Below are 12,693 nucleotides of genomic sequence, written 5' to 3'. Positions count from 1 at the left end.
AGCCCTAATGTGAAATAGCTTTCTGAGGGGCTGATTCTACCAGAAACCCTGGAGATAGATAGATAGATAGATAGATAGATAGATAGATAGATAGATAGATAGATAGATAGATAGACAGAGAGAGAGAGAGAGAGAGAGAGAGAGAGAGATGCTTTTCTGACAGCTTTCCATGTGTGCAATCTCATTTCTAGAATGCAGTAGGAAAGGCCAGAAATGGCCTAATTAGTAATCTTCCAGCAGGAACCTTCTTCTGTTCCTAATGTCATTGCTTGATTTGCTTGAACTGAAAGCTTGACAAAATTATCTGTATGATCTGTGCTATTTCCCTATATGATTATGTCTGTGTGAATGCTTTCTTTTTCTGCCTCCATTGCTTTAAATCTTGGGGGAAGCAAAAAGCAATACACACTTGTCTGGTCAGCACATAAACACCAAAATATTCCCTTTTTTAAAATTATGATAACAAAATTGGGCTGCTTCCATGAGGGGATAGAAAGCACCAGGAGACTGAATAAACAGTGGGGATGACCTTCAAAGTAATGTGGAAATAACTGCATCTCTCACTTGGTAATCTTTTCTGCTAAGGTTACCTGGCCACTGACTTCATAAGAGCCATTTGGGAGATCTGATTCTTTCCTTCTTGAGTCAGTGCCTAAGATCTGCATCACGTGGATAATTACATGAGAGAACAAGGGCACACTTTCCCTAAGGAAGACAGTCGGGTGAGATTTGTCTCGTCTCTATTGACAGGGAGGGCCGCTGAGTGGATGATTTTACAATTCGATACCAGGGCCTGATCCGTTCGCTCCTTCAATGAGTTCATGCAAGCGTTAAGAAGACTTTTTGATGACCTGTTTCAAGGTGAGAAGGCCAAAACCGCCATTCTACAACTTCGCCAGGGGTCCTCCTCAGTCAGGGAGTTTGCGGATGAATTCCAGCGACTCGCTAGTAAAATTGTGGACTGGAGCAAGGCCACCCGTATACATTACTTCCGGGAGGCCTTACACCCTGAAATCCTGAATTGGGCTTACATGCAGCAGGATCCGGCCACCCTAGTGGAGTGGATTCTGCTGGCGGAGGAAGTGGAGAGCCGCTGCCAGTTCGTGTCCCTTGCCCTTCAGTGTTTGGGAGCGAGTCTGGACAGCCAAACTCGGTATCACCCCTCGCTGCTTGGGGGTGAAGAGCACCGTAGGGTGCTCCACCTTGTTCTGATACTGGATTATCCGGGAAAGCGTGTCCGCCAAGTGGTTCTGCTTCCACGGAACATGCTTTAACACAAACTGAAACTTAGAAAAGAATTCTGCCCAGCGCACCTGTTTAGCAGTGAGTTTGCGTGTCCCTTTCAATGCCTCCAAATTTTTGTGATCTGTCCATACCTCAAACGGAAACTCAGCCCCCTCCAAGAAATGTCTCCACATCGTGAGGGCATGTTTCACCGCGGCCGCCTCTTTCTCCCAAATGGGCCAATTCAATTCAGACACCGTGAACTTTTTGGAAAATGTATGCACAGGGTTGGAGCTGTCCCGCTTCTCCCTGTTGCAACAGAGCCCCCCCCCCCCATAGCTACATCGGAGGCATCTACTTGAACAACAAATGGTTTTTCGCAGTCAGGGTGTTTGAGTATGGGCTCAGAAGTGAACAGTCTTTTCAGGGTGTCGAACGCATGCTGACAGTCTGGAGTCCAAGCCAGGCGGGAGGAGGGCAGGAGTGCCACACTCCCCTTCCCCTTAGTCTTTGGCAGATCTGTTAAGGGCAGAGCCACTTGTGCAAAATTGTTGAGGAAACACCTGTAGAAATTTGCGAACCCAAGAAACTGTTGTAGCTGTTTGCGAGTTGTGGGGGGTTCCCATTCTAACACCGCCTGTACCTTTTCAGGATCCATGGCCAAACCCCTGGGGGAAACCACATACCCCAAGAACGTCAGTTTATCTTGGTGAAACTCACACTTAGACAATTTGGCAAACAAATGATTGTCTCTGAGATGTCTCAAGACCTCTTTGACCAATTTCATATGTTCCTCTCGAGTTTTAGTATAAATCAAAATGTCGTCTAGGTAGACAATAACTCCTTTAAACAACAAATCATGTAGTACCTCATTAATCATTTGCATGAAGACACTGGGAGCCCCGCTTAACCCGAAAGGCATGACCAGATACTCAAACATTCCAAAACAATGTTTTGGGCTCATGGGATAAACTTTTCCCTTAGGCAGCTTACCCTCCCCCACCAGTTCAATAGCACAGTCCATCTTACGGTGGAGTGGTAGGATATCACACTCCTTTCCATCAAACACATCGGCAATTGAGGCATACTCCTCAGGCAACTGAAGGTAAGTAGATCCTGCTGACATGGCACAGGCCCTAACAGCCACCTCTCTGCGATGGTGGTCGCACTGGGGTTGAGCGAAAGCAATAGTCCTGGCTGCCCAATCAATGGTGGGACTGTGTCCTTGCAGCCAATTTGCTCGTAATACCACTGGGTACTGAATGCCAGGAGCAATGGTAAAATGTATTTGTTCCCAGTGCGTCCCAACTCCCATCACTACTTGATCTGTACGTCTGTCTACTGGACCACCCTGGAAATCACTGCCATCCATCTGGGCAAATTGGATAGCTTTGGGCAAGTGCACTGCTTTCACTTTTAAAAATTTAAAAGTCTCTTCACTGATCAAAGTTCGTGCGCACCTCAAGTCTACTAGGGCTTCTACTGTTACCTGATTCCCCCCCTTATGGTTCTGTAGAACCACATTTAACAATAAATATCTCCCATGTCACTCACCATTACTGGAGCTCCTTGCTTCTTGCCGATCGAGGTCTGCTGTGGAGCCCCCTTTACAGCAGACCAGGGTCATTTTTTGACATACAGTTCTAGTCCTCCTCTTCACTGGAAGCAGTGGGGCTACTAGGGCTGACATTTGTAATCTGTGGCTCTGGTGAGCCTGATGGTGAGGAGTGCTGCTCCTCTCATCCAGGTGGTGCTAGATTGAGAGCATTGGGTTTTCCCCATCGTCCAGACGTGGTGCTTCTACAGCACTCCTTCCCTTCGGGATGCACTGCCTCTTCCTTAGTTGCACGCGGGGTGGCTGGCTGCCCCTCCGGTCGCAGAGGGCAAGTGGCCGCGAAGTGGCCCATCTGTCCACACAATAGACATTTGCCACTCTGGAAGCATTTCGTCCTCTCCGCCATTGGGAATCTTCCCGGGGAAGGCCAGTTACCCCATCCTGGAGCCTGGTACTCTTGCCATGGCCTCGACTCCCAGACATTACATTGCCTTGACAGGGTTAACAATTGCTGGCGGTTTTCCACATCAACCGCCAACCGAATCCTCCCTTCAAGGTCCGGGGGGTTCCCCTGCAAGAAGGCCCAATGCAACAGCATTGGCTGAAGCCCTTCATGGAAGTACTGTACTCAGGTGGCTTCACTCCAGTCCATCACTTTACTTGCGAGCAATTGAAACTCGCTAGCATACTGCATCACTCGCTTACCCCCCTGGCGCAACTGCAGAATGGCCGTTTGCCAGCTCGCCCTGGTGGGGGTCCTCAAAGTGCTGCCGGAGCACTAACATAAAATCATCAAGATTTTATGCTGCCCGGGAGTGCAGCTCGTACTTTTGGACCATCCAGGCTGCCGCCTCCCCTTCCAAAAGGGAGGCAACATATTGCACACAACTCTCTTCCGTGGCAAAAGCTGCCCCCTGCTCCTTCATGTATACATCCATTTGGATCAGAAAATATGAAAGTTTTTCCCCAGTGCCATCGAATGTTGCTTTCAACTCCCTTTGAGGGGGGGCGGCGCTGGTTGTCCTGGCGGCATCGGTTGGCCCGGAGGCTGCTGAGGCAGAGGCTGTTGTGGAAGAGGCTGCTGCAGAGGTCCCGCTGCCAGGACGGGCATGCGAGCATGCCGGAGCTTGTCCATCTCCAGCCTCATATCCTGCATGAAACCCCGCATCGTAGCCAGCTGTTCCTTCAGCTTCCGTTTCTGATGCAGGAGCTGCTGGCGCTCTTCTTCCCACTCACACCTTCACTGTGCGTCCCCGGCAACATCGACTGCACCCCATAAGTCCTCGGGGAAACCCGAGATCCCTGGCCACCGTCAGCGGGCTTCAGCACCCAAAGTCATCTAATCCTGAGAGGAATCCAACCAGGAACTTAAGCAAAACTCCAGTTCTCTCATAGTCCTGCGAACGGCACCCAGACCCTCGCCCGCAATTGCTTTCTCGACGAGACGTGGCTCCGCATCCGCCTCAAGCCACAAGCTCTCTTCCCAGGTGCTCCGTTCCACCTCCACTCGAGCGCGCTCCTCGGCTAACTGCTGGTCGGTGGCCTGCTGGGCCTCCTCATGCCACAATGCCTCCTCTTCGGCCAGCTGCCGTTCTGCCTCTGCTCGAGCGCACTCCTCAGCCAACTGCTGGTCGGCGGCCCACTGGGCCTCCTCACGCTGCAACGCTCCTCGTCGGCCAGCTGCCATTCGGCTTCCAGGGCGGCGAGCTGTCGGGCCGTGTCAGCCGTACGTTTAATGACTCAAGCGAACGACTCCTCGATGAGCTATTGCGCTTGTTCCTTGGTAAGGTCACCCTTGGCCTCTTCCAAGAGTATCCGCCATTGAGCCACCCATTTGGCCAGCTGTGCAGCCTCCTGCTCGGCGAGTTGCTCCTCAATTGCCTCTAGGAGCGAGTTCTGGAGGTCCTCCTCGGGGGCTCCTGCCAGGGCGTTGGAAGAAGCACAACCCTCTGGTCCAAAAAGGTGAGTAGTGGGATTAGCAGCCTAATGTCAGGTTCAGACATTAACCTGTAGCATCCCAATAGTAAACACACTCAGGCAAGTGATCCTGAAGCAGTATACTTTATTGGAAGCAAAAAGGTAAATATAAGATCTGACTGCATGGAAACAGATGAAGGCTGCTAATGACCACAATAGGGAAAGCTCTAGCTTAAAAGCACTTTAGCCACTAAAGGAAAACACAATGAGGTAAACTCGAGATAAGAATTCTCATGAAGCATAGACCAAACAACTAGGCAGCTGCGTAAGGGTACACAGTATTTACAAGCATGTGAACCAAGGTCACTTGACACAGAGCCAGAGTCAGGCTAGAACCAGCAATGGTCTGACAGAGTCATATCAAGGGATCAGGCCTGAACCAGCAAAGGCCTGACACTGTAGTCTTGACATGTGGAGATGTTTATTAGACCTACAAACTGTAAATCATGTTGTAATAGAATTACTAAAATATCATAGTGTCCCTATGCTGTGAATCACTACCATATTTAAAGATAAATTAAAATATTAAGCCAACATATAAACAAGGAAACAACAACAACAAAAATTGCACCTTCAGGGTTCGCTTAACCTAGGAAACACAAATCTTCTGAAATTGCTATAAAGGGTTTGGGAGTAAAACATTTTAACAGTACAGTAATAAAAGGTGGTTTATTTTAGGAAATAGTCTCTGTAGAATACTGAGACATACAAGAGCCTACTTAATTCTTGAGGATGGTGAAAGTCACATTTTGTGTAGCTATATTATGCTACACTTACAGTGCAATCCTCAACAGAGTTACACCCTTCTAAGTCCCTCTGTTTTAGAGCATTTCCAGCAATTAACTTGATTTGTCTTGTACATCTTTTGAAGATCTTTTGGTGAGAGGTACCATCTATAAAACATCTTATACCAATTTCTCTTATAGCTTGCGAGGAAGAGAATTTTATTTCAGTAGTCCAAAGCTGTTCCCAAGTTTTCATTGGGATCATCTCGCCAAAATTTTGCATCCATTTAATCATATAGATTTTTACTTGTCATTTTTCATTCTTAAAGGAGGAAAATAAGTTTAGGCTTAATAAAAAAAAAATAGGAATTGCATATATTTCATTTTCCCCCTCCAAAAATTCCACCACACCCTGAGAGGAGAAGGATGAAGCATGATTTCTTCTTTCCCAACCACAATCCCTTGCCTGTATGGTTATTCATCCACATGGGTACCACAATACTTCTAATTGGTATTCCTGCAGTTAGAAAGGTCTGCAGGAGCAGAAAAACACAGCAAAGGTCTGTTTTCCTTCTGTTGGTGGCAGTTAGGTTCAAAGCTTTAGTCTTTAATGGATCTGGGTGAAAACAGGCATAACTCTTTCCTTTTGATGAAATAAACCAGGCTAGCAATGTGTTCTCTGGATCAATGCCTTTATCCATTGTACACTTAATTCTAATCTGAGTTTCCATCAACTAAGAATGAATGAATGACTTGGGTGATCTCCTATGCACCCAATACTAAGGGATACACAGAAAGCTCATGCAATTTCACATTCATTATCCTGAATGACTGCATCTGTTCAAAAGAGACTTATGAGATGAATAGAAAGTTAATCAGTGCAGTTATGTTGCTTGCTAGCCAAACATTATAAGCCAGTTCCAAAGCTGGTATACATCAACATAGTTTTACTGAAATCAATAAAACTATTCTTTTCTACACCTATGCAGGATTGGCTTGCACAGAGGGAACTGCTTTCTCATTGTCAAGTGTCTGAATAGTTAATGTTAATAAGAAGAGTCACAAACAGCTGTGGTAGGTAGTTCTGAAAATAGCTGTCAGATTATTAACAGGCCAACATGGCATTAAAGCACTTCCAGCATTTTATGCCAACAGCAATGTGAACATAAAAGCTATTTTCTGTGATTTTACAGAAAGGTGGTGAATCGGTAATATGAGGTCAAAACTAACAACTGTTAAACCATAATATGCCCAATAGGTTTTCCCAACTGTCACAATTTATGCCTCCATATTATTTGACTTTCCTACAAACTAGAGAGTACCTAGGGAAGACCCATTATATGCCTCAGATGGAGTGAGCTCTAGTCAACAAACACTTATGCTAGAATGAGAACTTGTTAAAGGTGTCACAAGAGTCCTGTTTAGTTTTTCTGCAACAGATTTACACAGCTATTCTTCTAGAATGCTCTATTTTTATGACACACATTTAAACAAATTACAATATTACTAGCAATTGGCGTACTTTGATCAGGTAAGGAAAGGGGGCAGGGCCATTTCCAGCACTGTTTTGGCCTTTGAGAAAGAGCTCATTGGGGCCAAGTCCAGCAGCAACCACTGGGCAACTTTCTGGAACCTGATTAGGATCTGGGAGACCTAGGTTCAGATGCCCCCTCTGCCATGGGAGTTCACTGAGCGACTGTCAGTCAGTCACATACTCTCAATCTTAACCTACCTCACGGGATTGTTGTGTGGAAAAATGGAAAAGAGGAGAATGATGTAAGCTGCTTTGAGTCCCCATTGGAGATAAAGGTGGATATAAATGAAGTAAATAAATAATAAATATAGCTGAAGATGGGGTGCAATGAAAAGGTAGGTTAGTAGATTGGAAGGACAAGGAAAGTTGTGGATAGGGGTTGCCAGCAGAAGAGAAATAGTACAGGGAGAGGGATACTGGAGAAAGTAAGGTGCTCCCCATTAGTCCTTGCAGGTTGTTCAGCATACAACAATGACCTGTGAAGCTGGAAGTGTAGTAGAGATTCAAAAAAATATTGCAACATGATCAGATTGCAGTACCAATTGCATCTGTGGAAACTTCAGAACAAGAAACAAATCAGCCCTCACAGATATCTTGACAAGCAATATCCTTTGCCCTCTTCAGGTGTCAGCTAGGGCTTCTGTCCCCCGCCTGGCATCTGTCCCCCGCCTGGCATCTGCACCACAATGGAGACCCGCCCGGGATAATCGCTAGTATGATACCAGGTCCCGCAGAACAATGCCGGGGAGACCTGGAGATCATCTAGCTAATTCGCGCATTTATTCCCTGTATGCGTTTTCAATGAGTAGTTACCGGCAGTTACCTTCTGTATTGTTTCCTTATATCTGAACTATCAAGACAGCTCTGCCGCACCTCGTCCTTTTGTGTTATACCCTGAACATAATCAATCCTATTGTATGTACCCTATAAATGTACTGGTGTTTCCCCACGTCTGTATTCTAGCCTTATGTTTCTATGGACTTACTGAAGTACTGCAGTCTGATAGTAGGCTAGAATCTCCTCTTCTTTTTAATTTTTGTAATAGTTAAGGAACCACCCAGCAGCGCAGGGACACCCCCACCCATCCCACCCAGGCGACCTACAACCTGGGACCTGAAGGTCTCTTTCGACGGATCCAGTGCCCAGCTGCCCCACTTTGTGCTCCAGCTGTCCGGCTTCATGACGGATCAAGGAGAAACTTTCCCTTTGGAGGAGGCCAGGGTCCGGTATGTGATCAGCTTGCTAGAGAAGGGGGTGGTGGAATGGGCAGTGACGGCAACGGAGACTGAGCCCGGGATCCTTAAGTCCTTGGATGTGTTTATGTCTGCCTTGCAACGACATTTTGAGGACCCTCAAAGGGGGGAGAGGGCCAAGATTGCCATGTGCAGATTGAAGCAAAAGGCCCGCTCTGTCATGGACTATGCCCAGGAATTTCAGTCCCTATCCTGCAAGATCTGGGAGTGGAGTGAAGTCACCAAGGTCCAACACATCCGCAAAGGACTGCATTGGGAAGTGCTGGACAGCTGCTTAACCTTAGGAGACCCGGAGACGGTTGATGAATGGATGAGACTGGCGGCCCAGGTAGAGAACCGGAAGCAGATGCTTCAGTTCTCAAAAGATAGCCCGGCTAAAGAGCCCTCCTGAGGTCCCTTCAAGGGGGTCGCCACGGCTGAACCTTGGCAGGACGGGAGGAACCGCGGTGGATTCTCCGAGGAGAGGGTGCGCCCCTTTAAGGAGGGAGCCTGTCTAACCTGCGGCAAGATGGGCCATTTCGCAGCAAACTGCCCCAGTGGATCGACGACTTCGTCCAGTTCCCGAGCAACCCAGGGACGTGGGACTACCCCTACTCAAACCCTGGACCAGAGGAGAGCAGAGGGGATGACCAGCCGATGCGAGGTGGCTGCTCTGCACGCAGAACCGGAGCCTACTTTGTGCGATCACGACCATCGCTGCTGCTCCAGAGACTCATCGCCTGCCAAAAAAGGGAGGGCCTTCTGTGAAAGAACCGGCATGGAAGGCTACCTCAAAGGACAGGGTGAGTGACCAGGGAGACACCCTCCTGCTGCCTGTTGTATTGCAGATCCCCCGGGGAGGGGATCCCGTTGCTGTCGTGGCGATTTTGGACTCTGGTTGCTCCCGGACTTTGATAGATCAGGAGGTAATAAACCACCTGCAGGTCGAGACTCAGGAACTAGACCACCCTCTGCATTTCCACCAAATGGATGGGAGTGACCTACAGGGGTTCCCACCTGGTGTTGTTGGGGGTGGGAGACCACTGGGAACAGATCCTATTCACGGTGGCTCCTTAGATCTCTTACCCAGTGATTCTTGGTAGTAACTGGCTAGCGGGGCACAACCCTAGCATTGTCTGGGTATAGCGACGGGTGGTGTTTGGATCCCCCCAGTGCGAATGGCACGGCAGGGAGGACATGCCTGGGGGAGATGGGATGCCGCTGCTGTAGAGGCTGCCACACTGCCCCCTGAATATAGGGACTTTGTGGATGTGTTCGAGGGGAAAGACTGTGATTTGCTGCCCCCTCACCACATGACGGACTGTGCTATCGAACTTACTAAAGACATTAAGCCGACCAAAGCCCGGGTCTACCCCATGAGCCCCCAAGAGAAAACTGTACTGCGGGAGTTCCTCAATAAGAACTTGGCCCGGAGGTTCATACTGTCATCCAAGGCTGTGTTTTCGTCACCCTGCTTCTTTGTAAAGAAGGGGACCTGTAAGCTCCTGACCCTTCGAACCAGAAATCACCACAGAGTCATATAGAATCCAAGCAGATGGCTTTTACTGGTCAAAAAGGCAATACAGTGCATACAGGGAACTATGGCAGCTATGAGAGTCTCACTAGCCGAACGATAATATAAGGCAGTAAATGGCGGGAGATTATACAACATCAGCATACACAGACAGAGTCAACTTTCCCAGGAGCAGTATTCCCAGGCCTTGGTATGTGTGGTCGGCCTTGAGGCTAGACAGTACAGTACCGACACAGAAACAATACTGAAACCGAGATAGCAGCCTGACAAGACCTCAGACTTCAGATTGTGTGTGGACTATAGGGGGCTTAATGCTATTACCGAAACTAATGCTTACCCTATTCCTCTCATCCCGGACCTCCTAGGTCAACTCCAGGAGGGCAGGGTGTTCTCTAAACTTGACCTGGCAGAAGCTTACTACCGGGTTCGGATTAAGGAGGGGGATGAGGCAAAGATGGCTTTTTCATGTTGCTATGGGTTGTTCGAATTCATGGTCATGCCATTCAGATTGTAAGGGGCTCCGTCGTGCTTCATGCAACTAATCAATGAGATCTTGCATGACCTACTGTTTAAGGGGGTGATTGTTTATCTTGACGACATCCTGATCTATTCCAGGGACCCGGAAGAACACCGGGAGTTGGTGAGGGAGGTCTTGCGCCGCTTGCGAGAGCACCATTTGTATGCCAAACTTTTGAAATGTGCTTTCAATCAGGACCAACTGTCTTTTCTCGGGTATGTCGTGTCCCCCAAAGGTTTGATCATGGACCCCGAGAAGGTTCAGGCGGTCCGTGAATGGGAACCCCCCAGGACTCGCAAGCAAGTCCAGCAGTTCTTGGGGTTCACTAATTTTTACTGCAATTTCGTCCCAGACTTTGTCAAGGTAGCCTTGCCAATCATGGACCTGCTTAAAACTAAGGGGAAGGGGCAGGCGGCTACTGCTGCTCATTATCAGGTGCCTTGGGATGACCGCTGTCAGGTGGCTTTCGAGACTCTGAAAAGGCGTTTTACCTCCGAACCCATTCTAGCCCTGACTGTTCGCATCCGTTCACCCTTCAGGTGGATGCCTCAGAGAAGGCCATGGGGGGCACGCTCCTTCAGAGGTATGCTCAGGGAGTGCTCAGACCCTGCGCCTATTTTTCTAAGAAATTCTCCAGTCCCAAACTTAACTGGCCGATTGGGGAAAAGGAGGCCATGGCGATTAAGCATGCCCTCATGATCTGGTGCCAGTTCCTAGAGGGTGTGGCTGATCCTTTTGAGGATCACTGAAATCTGGAGGCTATCTTGGGGCAGAGGAAGCTGTCGGCAAACAGCTCCGCTGGGTGGACTTCTTCTCCATGTTCTGTTTCACAATTAGGCACATCCTGGGGAGGGAGAATAACCTGGCTGACGGGCTGTCCCAGATGCCGCAATACGACTGCAAGGTCGAGCGGCCGGTAGGGTCCCTCTTTACCCCAGAACACCAGGGCTTGGACCCGGAAGGGGCAAGCGCAGGGGTCCTGACGAGAGCCCAAGCCCGTGCGGTGGCTCCGGAGCCAGTCCCGGACTCCTCACAGGAGGGGGCTGACTCTGCCCCCAGTCCCTGGCAGCCCCAGGGGATCTTCCCGAGACCATCCAAGATAAGTGGGGGGAAGCCCTTCAGGAGGAGCGAAGGGATAAGTCCCTCCCTCCCCAGGTGGAGGACGACGATGGCATCCTGAAGGTTAAGACTTATGTCCTATTGTATGTACCCTATAAATGTACTGGTGTCTCCCCACGTCTGTATTCTAGCCTTATGTTTCTATGGACTTACTGAACTCACTGGCTTTCTTAATAAAACTTTTAAACTCGCGACTACGTCTGGAGTGAAGTTCCTTATGAAAGAAATGCAATGAAGTACTGCAGTCTGACATCAGGTGACACTTGAAATAACTTCATGCCTTTTGACTGACAGGCAAGCATGTGTGATGACACAGGGAAACCCTCTGGCTGTAGCACTCTCAGTGAACTGGTTGACAATTCTGTGAAATCTGTAATTCAAAATGGTTATCATTTTGAGAAGACTGACACCGTGGTCCTACGGGTGAATGGCTCCATGGGAAAGGGGGATAATGCTAATAAACACACAAACAACTGAACTTTGGGAAATAAATGGCCACAGCTTTATTGATTACAACAGATGGAGCAATTGGCGGAAAACCATGGCAGATCCAACCATTTGGATGACCACCCTGTCACCCGATGTATCGAAAGCATTGATGAACGGCCCAAACCACATGTTGGGACAGCACCTGGAGTAGTGCTTTTGTGGCCCCACAAATTTCTACGTGAAGCCAGCACCACCTGGGACTGGAGCACCCAAAGCAAGCCCCCGAGCTGGGCAACGATGCTGTACTCCATCCCAAGACCCCTTATGGGGGTCCCCAAAACCGGGAAGGAAAGGCACCTCTTCCCAGCTTGGATCAGACCCCATGCAAAAACTGCCAAAGAGCAGGGCTGCCGCCCTGCTCCCGCCAACGCTTCTACTGTTGCAACCAACAAAGTAGAGAGCCCCTGATATTGTGCAGCCACAGGTCCTGACCCCAGTTGGACAAATGCACACCATCAGAGCGATAAAGCTCAGGCTGCCTGAATAAAATGTCTGGGTGGCGGATCACCACGCCCCCAATTGACTCGACGAAATGGCCAACCACATGGCACACCTTCTTCCTGGCAAAGTCCACTCTGTCCGGCACATCTGTATTGTGCTACACTCACTGCTCCAACAGCTCAGACCAAAAAAGCCGGGTGCCCGGCATCTCTGAATGCAGAACTTCAAGATCCTGTATAATCGCAGATCGATCGCAGATCGTAAGTCCAATCCCTTTGAAGCCGGCAGGTCGTTCTCCCCCAATTAGACAACTAGTGCATCAGGAATGCCAAACAGCTCTACGTTC

Source organism: Euleptes europaea, chromosome 16 (assembly GCF_029931775.1).
Source record: "Euleptes europaea isolate rEulEur1 chromosome 16, rEulEur1.hap1, whole genome shotgun sequence".
Lineage (NCBI taxonomy): Eukaryota > Metazoa > Chordata > Lepidosauria > Squamata > Sphaerodactylidae > Euleptes > Euleptes europaea.
Note: the sequence above shows the minus strand (reverse complement) of the source record.